The sequence below is a fragment of the Hordeum vulgare genome, chromosome 5H, assembly GCF_904849725.1.
Source record: "Hordeum vulgare subsp. vulgare chromosome 5H, MorexV3_pseudomolecules_assembly, whole genome shotgun sequence".
Lineage (NCBI taxonomy): Eukaryota > Viridiplantae > Streptophyta > Magnoliopsida > Poales > Poaceae > Hordeum > Hordeum vulgare.
In genome coordinates, this window is record NC_058522.1 from 384485560 (window position 1) to 384497956 (window position 12397).

Here is a 12397-nt window from a genome sequence, read left to right on the forward strand (position 1 = left end):
TAGGTTTGTACAAGGTTTATGAGAAACATGTATTTCCGAAGAAGTGAGTGGGAGCACTTTAGAATTTCTGATAAGTATATGCGGTTGACATATTGAAGATCGGAAGTAATGTAGAATTTCTGTGAAGCATAAAGGGTTGTTTGAAAGGAGTTTTTCAAAGGAAAACCTGGATAGAGCTACTTGAACATTGAGCATCAAGATCTATAGAGATAGATCAAAACGCTTAATAGAACTTTCAATGAAATGCATGCCTTGACAAGTTTTTGAAGGAGTTCAAAATAGATCAGCAAAGAAGGAGTTCTTGGCTGTGTTGTAAGGTGTGAATTTGAGTAAGACTCAAAGCCCGACCACGACAGAAGAAAGAGAAAGGACGAAGGTCATCCCCTATGCCTTAGCCGTAGACTCTAAAGTATGCCATGTTGTGTGACGCACCTGATGAGTACCTTTGGCATGAGTCTGTCAAGGGGTACAAAGAGTGACCCAGGATTGAATTACTAAACAACGGTCAAAGTTATCCTTAGTAACTAATGGACTAAGGAATTTTTCTCGATTATGGAGGTGGTTGAAGAGTTCGTCGTAAAGGGTTGCGCCGATGCAAGCTTTGACACTAATCTGAATAACTCTGAGTAGTAAAACGGATCCGTATAGTAGAGTAGATATTTGGAGTATTTCTGAATAACACGTAGTAGCAGCATCCATAAGATGACATAAAGATTTGTAAAGCACACACGGATCTGAAAGATTCAGAACCATTGACTAAAACCTCTCTCACGGGCAAAACATGATCAACACCAAAACTGTATCAGTGTTAGATTTATTACAATGTAAATCGCATGTCGATGTGAGGACTAGATTATTGACTCTAGTGCAATTGGGAGACTATTGGAAATATGCCCTAGAGGGAATGATAAATAGTTATTATTATATTCCTATTTAAAGATAATCGTTTATTATCCATGCTATAATTGTATTAAATGAAAACATAGATACATGTGTGGATACATAGACAAAACAATGTCCCTAGCAAGCCTCTAGTTGGCTAGCCAGTTGATCAAGGATAGTCAAGGTTTTCTGACTATGTGCAAGTGTTGTTGCTTGATAACTGGATCACATCATTAGGAGAATCATGTGATGGACTAGACCCAAACTATGAACGTAGCACATTGATCGTGTCATTTTATTTCTATTGTTTTCTGTGTGTCAAGTATTTATTCCTATGACTATGGGATCATATAACTCACTGGCACCGAAGGAGTACCTTGTGTGCATCAAACGTCACAACGTAACTGGGTGACTATAGAGGTGTTCTATAGGTATCTCCGAAGGATTCTGTTGAGTTAGTATGGATCAAGACTGGGATTTGTCACTCCGTGTGACGGAGAGATATCTCGGGGCCCACTCGGTAATACAACATCACATACAAGCCTTGCAAGGAATGTGACTAAGTGTAAGTCTCGGGATCTTGTAGTACGAAACGAGTAAAGAGACTTCCTGATAACGAGATTGAAATAGGTATGCGGATACCGACGATCGAATCTCGGGCAAGTAACATACCGAAGGACAAAGTGAATGACATACGAGATTATATGAATCCTTGACACTGAGGTTCAAGCGATAAGATCTTCGGAGAATATGTAGGATCCAATATGGGCATCCAGGTCCCGCTATTGGATATTCACCGAGGAGCGCCTCGGGGCATGTCTACATAGTTCTCGAACCCGCAGGGTCTGCACACTCAAGGTTTGGCCATGTTTTAGTATAGTTGAGTTATATTGTGGTTACCGAATGTTGTTCGGAGTACCGGATGAGATCACGGACGTCACGACGGTTTCCGAAATGGTTTCATTTGGTCACCGGAAAGTTTCGGGCAATTCCGGCAGTGTACCGGGAGTGACGAATGGGTTCCGGGAGTTCACCGGTAGGGACCCACCCACCCGGGAGTGAGCCCAAGGCACTAGGGTGGCGCCACAAGTCCTTAGTGGGCTGGTGGAGTCAGCCCAAGTGGCCCATGGCACCACATAAAGAAATACCAACAGAAAAGAAAAACAAAAAGGGAAAGAGGAAGGTGGGAAGGAAGAGGAGGACTCCTCCTTCCCAAACCGAATTGGAGGAGTCCTCCTGCTCCTAGCGCCAGCGCACCCTTGAGGGCCTTGTCCCTCAAGGAAAGCCCCTCCGCCTCCCTCCTATATATAGTGGTGTTTTAGGGCTGATTTGAGACAACTTTTGCCATGTGAAACTCAACCCTAGACCACATAGTTCTACCTCTAGATCGGATTTCTGCGGAGCTTGGGCGGAGCACTGCACGAGTAGAGCATCACCACCGCCGGAGAGCCGTCACGCTGCCGGAGAACTTATCTACTTCTCTGTCTTGCTTGCTGGATCAAGAAGGCCGAGATCATCGTCGAGCTGTACATGTGCTGAACGCGGAGGTGTCGTCCGTTCGGCATTAGATCGGAACGGATCGTGGGACGGATCGCGGGACAGTTTGAGGGACGTGAAGGCATTCCACTACATCTACCGCGGTTCTTAACGCTTCCTCTTGTGCGATCTACAAGGGTACGTAGATCCAAATCTCCTCTCGTAGATGGACATCACCATGTTAGGTCTCAGTGTGCGTAGGAATTTTTTTATTTCCCATGCAACGTTCCCCAACAGTGGCATCATGAGCTAGGTTCATGCGTAGATGTTACCTCGAGTAGAACACAAAAGGTTTTTTGGGTGTTGATGTTCGATTAGCTACCCTCCTTAGTCTTTTCTTGATTCGGCGGTATTGTTGGATTGAAGCGGCCCAGACCGACATTACTCGTACGCTTACGAGAGACTGGTTTCATCGACTAACATGCAACTCGTTGCATAAAGATGACTGGTGAGTGCCTGTTTCTTCAACTTTAGTTGAATTGGTTTTAACCGAGGCGGTCCTTGGAGAGGTTAAATTGCAATTTGCACATCTTTGTTGTGGTTTTTGCATAAGTAAGATGCGATCATACTAGATACCCATAGCAGCCACGTAAAACATGCAACAAAAAATTAGAGGACGTCTAACTTGTTTTTGCAGGGTATGCTTGTGATATGATATGGCCAATGACGTGATGTGATATATTGGATGTATGAGATGATCATGTTGTAATAGTTAATATCGACTTGCATGTTGATGCTACGACAACCGGCAGGAGCCATAGGGTTGTCTTCAAACTAACGTTTGTGCAGATGCGTTTACTATATTGCTAGGTCGTAGCTTTAGTAGTAATAGCATAAGTAGCATGAGAACCACGATGGCGACACATTGATGGAGATCATGGTGTGGTGCCGGTGACAAGAAGATCATGTCGGTGCTTTGGTGATGGAGATCAAGAAGCACAAGATGATGGCCATATCATGTCACTTATGAATTGCATGTGATGTTAATCCTTTTCACACCTTATTTTGCTTAGAATGACACTAGCATTATGAGCCGGCGGGCCTCCCTTGCTTCGGGGACTACTGACAGGGGATAACCCGGGGTAGGCTCATGGAACAAAAGTTGAATAAAATTGATGATATGTCTAGAAGCATTGATAGAATTTCACATGATGTAGAAAATCTCAAGAATAAATGTTTTCCTAAGTTTGATGTTAATGAATCAATTAAAGCTTCATATGTTTCCATAGATGAAAGTAAGAAAAGAAGTGCTATGCTTAGAGCTAAAATAGAATTTTTAGAAAGAGCGTTTCCCGGTTGCTTTCATAAAAATGATGAAGAAATTAAAATGATTGGTCTTAATTCTATTGATTCCATGTTTAGTAATGTTAAAATTAATGATTAGGGAGCTGAAGAAGAGTCAACTTTAGCTAGAATGCGTTCCCATGATTTGGAGGGTGAAAATCTTGTTGAAAAATTCATAAAAGTGGGATTGAAGAGTTCAAAACTTTATCTAGTAATGCACCCACTATTTTGGATTAAAAATACTTTAATTTGATAGTTTCTCTTTGCAAGAGTTTATTTCTATGTTTCAATCTATGATAAATTCACCCAATGCCTATGAACAAAATAAAGCTTTCACTAAACATATTTCGGAAGCGGTAATAAAATCTTTGGAAGAAAAGTTAGAACTAGAGATCAAGATTATATGATGAATGGAACCCACCATTAATATCAAGATTAAAAAATTGAGTGTTGTGCTTTATGTGATTTGGGTGCTAGTGTTTCCACAATTCCGAAAACTCTTTGTGATGGGCTTGGTCATACCAATATCGAAGAATGTTATCTCAATTTGCACTTGCACTACTAGGGAAAAGCTTATAGACAGACGCTTACTAGTAGCGCGGGTTTTTACCCCTCGCTACTGGTACTTAGTAGTAGCGCATGTTTTTACCCCTGGCTACTACTAAGTTGATAGTAGTAGCGCGGGTTTTTAACCCTCGCTACTACTGAGTGGTCTCAGCAGTGCCCCCCTAGGACATGCAATAGTAGTAGCGCGGGGTATAAACGAGTCCTATTACTAAGTTGATAGTAGTAGCGCGGGTTTAAAACCAACGCTACGACTAAGTGGCCTTCACTGCGCCCCCTGAGCTCCTCCCCCAAATCCCTCCTCTCTCATGCCACTCTCCCCCAAATCCCTCTGCTCCACCAAGGCTCCTCCTCGCCCTTGCGCTGCGCCCGCGGGTCGCTGGAGTCACCCGACCGCCGAGCTCACGAGCGCCCAGCACGCCGCGCCCGAGACGCCTTCCTCCTCTTCTGGCAGACTACCCCGCCGAGTGCTCGCTGGCAGAACCCCGCCACCCCAAGGACCTCAAGGCCGGAGCCCCCTTATCACTACAAGGAATACGCTAATACACGATGCTATTTTTTCGTCGCTACATCGTCACGGTTTTTTATTTACTCACGACGAAAAACCAAGCGTCGAAAATGGAGCGTCACAAATGAACAGCAGCGATGTTTTGATCAAAATCGTCGTAACTTTTACAATGATTCTTGGATCGTCGTAACCTTTACGACGATCCTAAATCATCGTTGGCAATCAAACCCAGTCCTACGTGGCAGTCCTACGTGGCAAAATTACGACGAAATCAAAACATCATGGTTGAAATCAGCCCAACCCATTTCAATTGATCAGATGGGCTGGTTTTATTTTTTTGGGCTTTTTCTTATTCGGCTTCTTTTTGGGCCTTAGCCTATTTACAGCCACTTTAGTATTTTTTTCGAACTTTGTTGTATCATTATAATTTGGGCCCTGGCCTTTTAGTGCCCAGATACATTTGATCCAGTTTCAGTTTTGGCCTTTTTTCATTTTTGAATTCAGCAACTTTTTGTTCTAGAACTTGGTTTCATTTCTATTTATTGGGCCTTTTCAACCCAATTATTTGTCCAATATTAAATCCAACACTATTTCATATTCAAATCAAGAAAACTCCAAGTCTAATTAAAATCATCCATCATATAACATCAAATAAGACATCTCCCAGGTTTACATAACACAATAAGTCATCTCCTAAATACATTTCCTTACATCTGCCACTGTCACTACAATAGACTTCATTCCACTCTCAACTTCCATCTCCGGTACATCTGCTACTGTCACTACAATGGACTACTGTCACTATAGGAAAAACAACTGCTATTGTCACTACAGTGGACTTCATTCCACTAGCAAAAACAAACAGAAATCCATTTGAGAAGGCACAGGTAGATTCGTTATTCCAGATAACAACTGTTCCCTCTTTGTAGTTTCCTTGACTTCCATCTCCGGTAAGAGCTTTGACGACAGCATCACAAGCAGTACTGCGATAGTCATACAGGTCAAACAGGAAAAATGATGTGATACTAGTAGCAAATGAAGAACAATTGTATGCATCGAAAAAAAGTAAGACGGGACAACTAAATTGCAACACATCAGACCAACTTAGAGAAATCAAAAATAGCATTTTGGTAGTTCATTTGGTACTGATTCCTATCACACTTATCTATCCCTGAAAAAAACTTACTACAACAACGCCAGTATATGAAACTAGACAGGGTTCTTCGTATAAGATTCACACCTAAAGTAGCATTTTGGTAGTTGATTTGGTACTGATTCCTGTCACACTTATCTATCCCTGAAAAAATCTTACAACAACAACAACACCAGTATATGAAAGTAGACAGGGTTCTTCGTATAAGATTCACGCCTAACCTAAACTCATATATCTGAATCCATTCACAGAAACATCATGCACCGCGCGTAGGTCATGATGACTACAGAACAAAGAGCGAGCAGCATGAACGCCGGGAAACAGACCAACATTTGCGTGAGGAAACCACGGGTGTCAAATCGACAGAGAGAAAGAGGGTATGGTGGGTTCTTCATGTGACCAAATTGTTTCAAATCCACCAATATGAAGTTTTAAGCAATGATTAAATATATGCCCCACCGTTCATAGTTCTAAGAGTGCTAGGATATAGACGCCACAGCATAACCTGCCTTGTGCTTTTTAAAACACGAACCCATTTACAGATTTTTTTATAAATGAAATGTCATTAGTACAGCAGAAGAGAATCAGCAAACTAAGCATGCATCAAAATCCTAATGAAGTGGCATCCCAATGAAACGTAAAACGATCAGTAAAAGGCTTTGTATCCAAGAAATACATTAAATGAAGACATAGTTGTGATTATGTATTGCAAAATATTATAGTAAGACATAGCCGTGGTCATATTCTTGGACTGATCCAAGAAAGGATAAGTACAGAAATGGAACCACATGATCAAAAAACAACAACTGATATTTCAGAAGACACAAAGTAGGCCTATGGAAATAATCAAAACTCAGCTTACAAGGCATGCATTAGTCAAACTTCTTCACTCGCTCTTCTTTGTGATGCTTCAGGGCAGACCTGCCATATATATAAAATTAGGATGCTGGGACAAGTCATTAAAAAAACTGAGGTTCGGGACATTTCCAACAAACAAGTAACTGATAGCAACAGAGCTCCCTCAAGCATAGATAGTCAATCCAAATAGATACGCACACGGATGGAAGTACCACTAGAACATAAAATATGCCCTTGATAAGAGAGATCTCAATCAACAGAGGCAAGAAGTCGACCAAACCAACCTGGGTGTTGTTCTTGACGCTGAGCATGAGAATGGAGAGGGGCCCCGTGCTGAACTCCTCCTCCTCCTTCTTCCCCTGCTGCCAAAAAAACAAGGAGAGAAACCAACGACCGTGTCCAACACCTGGTCGTACTTCTCTGAGAGGTCCTACATGGTCTTCCGCTGCGCCTCTAGCTTCATGTTCGCCTGCATGTTCACGCTCTCCTTGGCCTCCAGCTGTAGCTTGCAGGTCGCCAGCTCCTTGGCCACGATGTCGATCTCTTGCTCCTACACTTGCAAACAACATGCGTCAGAGAAAAGATCGATGGATTTCAACAGGACGCAGTTCAACCATGTACGTTTCTGTCGGGGCTGCTGAATCTTCTGTGGTCACTTCTCTGCTCGAAGAGATTCAGGGCAGACTATACGGATTCTAGGGGCCTCGTGTCAATCACGACCATCTGTACGCGCTATCGGTTGCCTTCAGTCAGTGCTTGTGCAGTCTCCTGCATGAGTTGAACAAGAAGCATGCCTCAAATGTAATACTATATATACTGATTAAAATGATGCCAGATGCCTATCCTAACCTAACAAGTTAACATCAACTCCTACAGGTTAATTACTGGTAATGAAAAGCTATACAACCTAGTCACACACTCTGTGTGGTTAGCACAACTGTTAAAACATCTTCAGATTTGCCTGTCAGTTAGCCAACAAATTCAGTTGAGTAAGTCTAGAAGTTCAGTTGGTCACACATTTAAATACTTCAAGTGATGAATTTTAGTATACCCAATTGGAGGAACACACAACAATCTATAAGCACTGACTTCTCAAATGGCAGATTCGCCTAACAGATGTGGAGATCGTCAAATCAACAAGAGATCGTACTTTGAAGTAGTAGAGCAGGCGCCTCAGTGGATCATAGGAGCACGATGCGGCGTTGCCTTGCTATTGTCCTCGTCGGGTGCTACACCATTGACATGAGCCGTTCGAGTTTTAGTGCATTCAAAGTCATGCTGCTGATATAACGGAGTATTGGGCATTTCATTACCAAGATTTGTTTAGCTAGATGCGGTTATTCTAAATTTAGCATTACCAAGCCAATTTTGAGGGAAAATGGTGTAATAATGCTAGTAGGCAGTTGTACATGAATTATTATTACTGCAGTATTACTGCAGAATTTCCTTTGTTAGCAGTAACTAACCTTTTTAATGATCTTCAGTCAAGCTGTGTATGTATAATATATTCGAAAACTGTAATAGTGTGTACTTCAAACAGTAATAATCAGTTTGCCCATTAGGCATTTCTTTCATGAAGATTTCTTAATCCAGATGTATTTATAATATATTCAAAAACCTAGGGAAAATATGAATCTATGAGAAAATGATAAGGAATGGAAACATATACACCCCTTTTGGTCCGTCAAATTCTTTTATGACAAAAGAAATTTTAGTACAAAGGATATTATTTGCTCCATTCAGGAATTTGTACAAAGGGAATAAGAGTATACTCATTATACCAGGAGATTTCACTCCGGTAACCAGATCACGCTCGCTCAAGTCCTAATCTTTCACTCAAACCGATCACAACTTGACAATCGACCAGCTTGTTTTCATATAAGAATAGTTCATATACCTCAACTTGCATGCAGAACATAAGCTTACCTGCTCAACCAATACATCACAATAGCATATCTAACTGAGCAATTGTTTTGTGTATCGTGCCCATTGTGTCCACCATGAATGCTTCCCAGCTTCAACTCGTTCGTTTCCACCACTAATGTCTGTTATGCAAGCATAATAGGTCAAACGACCAATGACATTCCGAAAAACAAATGCCAAGTAAATACAAGGAGGCTTCAACAAGATACTTAGGTCAACATGCAGGTGAACTAATAGTAAGAATGCATGCTAGTACTAGTACCTGGAGTATAGAAAGTTTCTAATGGATGATAGTAAGAACCGAGGGATATTCGGAAACTGCAGCAGATTTAATTATAAATGCAAAGCCTTCTCATTCAGACGTTAAATCGCATAGCCAAATTCAGTGGAAGTGACCACGAGAAGGAAGCTACAAGGTTAACATTGACGTTGCTTGGTCTTTAGGAGATATAACAAAAGACCATGATGGTTCTACTGTAGTGACAGGTAGTACTAGGCATGATTATTTTGCTGATGTATTAACAGATGAAATTCTTGCATGTAGAGATGTAGCTAAACTTCTGAAGAATATTAAGCCATCCTATGTAAATAAATGATTGAGGTGGTTGCAGAATGGAAATCAAGGGATCATCATCAAGTAAGTATATTGCCTAATGTAGCCCATGAACTAGCTAAATTTGCTTTTCAATCTGATATTGACTGTGCTAAGAGCCAGTAAAGCAGCTGCTCGAAAGCATCCTTCATATTGTCACACAAGATTGTAAGTATGTTGTTTAATTAATGAATGCTCTTGGTTGATTCTCAAAGAACAAAATACAAACTACATGACGGGATAAATTTTGGTGGTGCAAAAGGACTGGAAAACATGAAACCATACCTATAACAATTAGGATATTCAATTCAACTTCTCGAGCCGTACTGAGAAGAGCAAAACGAAGCAGAGGACGTTTATCAGGAATACGCATACATGATATTCACTGATCGAGGGACAGAACAAAACAACATACCTAAGGTACAGCTGCTGCAAGATGGAGAACTCTTCGTATTCGCCCACCTTCTGGTCCTTCTCGTACATCAGCGCTTTTGCTAGGACCTGCATTGATGTATTTGTAAAATTAGCATGGGAATGGATGAATACAGATAGCAGAGTTACAGGGAGGTGCTACTACCTGAAGGATGTTGTTTTCGGTGTTTCCCATTCCTGAGAGAAGCACTATTGGACTCTTGTGGGTGGAGATGTCGCAGACGAGCTCGGCGACAACCTTCAACTGCCCCGCTGACGGTATTGAGGAGCCATCAAATTTCATCACGACGATCTCTCCTGTCGGAGCCACGATGGTTGGATATGCTCTTTTTAAAATAGACATCCTAGGTGTATTCGTGGGTCCGCTCCGGGATGCGCCGTCGCTGATGGCAGACGGATCGAGGACATAGTCATCGGCTGGCTCGTCTGGTACCAGTTCGCCCCCGGGTGCGCCGCCGCCGCCGTTGGGAGCCGGATCGAGGTCATGGGCGCGGGTACGAGTAGATCGAGGTCATGCCCAGGTTCAGCTTCCGGCTGCCACTAGGTGTGGAGGAGGAGGAGGAGGAGGACATGGCGGCGGTGGTCGCGACGATGAAGCGGAGGGGCGGGCGGGAGGAGCTGGCGGCGACAGGAGCTGACCTCGTTCTGGCCATAGGAGCAGACCCCGTTCTTCTTCGGGGCGACGCCCTCCTCGGCGCCAACGCCGACCGTCTCCAGGCCAGCACAGTCGCTGCCCTCTGCAGTGGCCACCATGCCACCGACGCCGTTGCCCTCCTGGGCGACGGCCTCCACACGGACGGCGCAGTCACTCTACGGGGCGGCACTCCTCTCCGCGTCGCCGTCGTGGCTGCCCCGGGTCAGATCACGGCGGCGGCTAGGGTTGGGCGATCCGTATCGGGTGGGAGGGAATCGGATGGGAGAGGGAATGAAGGGGCCGAGGGGCGGTGGCAGACGGATCGGGGGAGAGAGGGAGGCGGCGGCTAGGGTTCGCGTAGACACAGGAAGAGGAGGGCACGATGGGTTGGGTGAGGTTTGCTGTGGGTGGATGGATGGACGGGTGGATGGATGGATGGATGGGTGGATGTTTGCCATGTCACCGATCCATGTCAAAACTCATTCCACCAATCAGACTTAAACTTGTGTAATTTTTGCGTTTTCTTTTGTTTTTCTTATATTTTCATCCTCTTATTCGGGGTAAACATATAGTTTGTCATAATTAACCAATATTATGCATATGTGTCTACTTTGGGATGACAAACAATGTGATTTGGGATATTTTCAATTTCTTATAATTTCTGTGAAAACAGTTTGTCAGAATTCAACTTTTTGTGAAGAACCTACCAAATCTTTCTTACAAATTTGACCCGCACCATTTTTCAAAAATCTTAGACCATAATTTATGCACAATTGGCAAAATGGTTACATGTCAAAAGTGAGTTTATTATTTTCTTTCGAAAAAAATTCGTTTTTCATTTTTCGGGTGCCCAAATATGATTAATCTTATGGCCAAATTAGTGGCATAGTTTGTTCAAATGATCTAATATTCTTTGGATGGAAAATTCATTTTTCATTTTCTTTGGACAAAAAATTCATTTTTCCATTTTTCAAGTACCCAAAATGAGTTTTTTTGTGAATGACCTACCATATATTTGTTGCACAATTGGACCAACCCAATTTTTTAAAATACTAGGCCACATTTCGTGTATTCTGAGCAAAATAAGAAAATGAATATTGCTGAATTATTTTTTGAACCATGGAAGGAAGGGTTTTCACATATTTGAGGAATTTATGACCCAAAGTATTTATGAGAATTTTTCGAGATTTTTTCGAATGACAGAATAATAGGTTGCTTCACAAACTAGGATGAGGTGGGATGGAATGGACCCACGAGTGACATGCCAACATAGTTAGAACATGTTACGACATTTTTATAATCATCGTAAAAGTTATGACGATCTCATCTTATGCGGTTACGACGTTTTTAACTCACATCATCGTAATTTATATGTAGATTTGATCCCCTCAAACGGTTTACGACAATCTCGGATGAAATCGTCATAGATTTATGATGAATTCATCAATGACATCTTAAAAAACGTCATGTATGAGCATATTTCTTGTAGTGTATCCTCATCTCTCTCCCATAATTCCCATTATCTCTCTCCCATAATTCCCATTATCTCTCTAATCTCCCTTCTCTATCTATGTGAACAAACTGTAGGAGAGAGTCGTGGCTGTCCCCGATCTCCGCACCGCCTCTCCTCATGTCGGGCCTCGCGGGCCCCCACTGGAGGACCACCATAGGTGAGCTCCCCATCGGCCTCTTCCTCCTCCTTCTCTTTTCCTTCTCCCTCTCATGGTCTCTCACTACAACAAAACAGACTTTAAGTAACACAATCATGTAACACATTGAAAAATGTGTGACAAGGGAAATTGTTGTAACAGATTATTTTGTGTCCAACTACAGGCAGTAACACATACTATATAAGCCTCAAAATGTGTTACAGGAATATTTCAATAGTAACATATAAAATATGTGTTGGTCGAATGTGTTACGTATATTTTGACACGGTAACATATAAATATGTGTTAGTAAAATGTGTTACGTAGGTGGAGACATAATGTTACAGGCTTTATTATATGAGGGACTAGAAAAATTAAAATC

The 12397-nt window shown here is 42.3% G+C and overlaps 1 long non-coding RNA gene across 1 annotated transcript; it reads right to left on the reverse strand.

Moving 5' to 3' along the window:
- Positions 1–5411: 5411 nt before the first annotated feature.
- On the reverse strand, positions 5412–8705 carry LOC123398702. The gene is made up of 4 exons (XR_006610238.1): positions 7936–8705; positions 7070–7553; positions 6790–6848; positions 5412–5757 (listed from the first exon to the last, which is right to left on the reverse strand). It is a non-coding gene; the product is annotated as an uncharacterized LOC123398702 (long non-coding RNA).
- Between the last annotated feature and the right edge of the window lie 3692 nt (positions 8706–12397).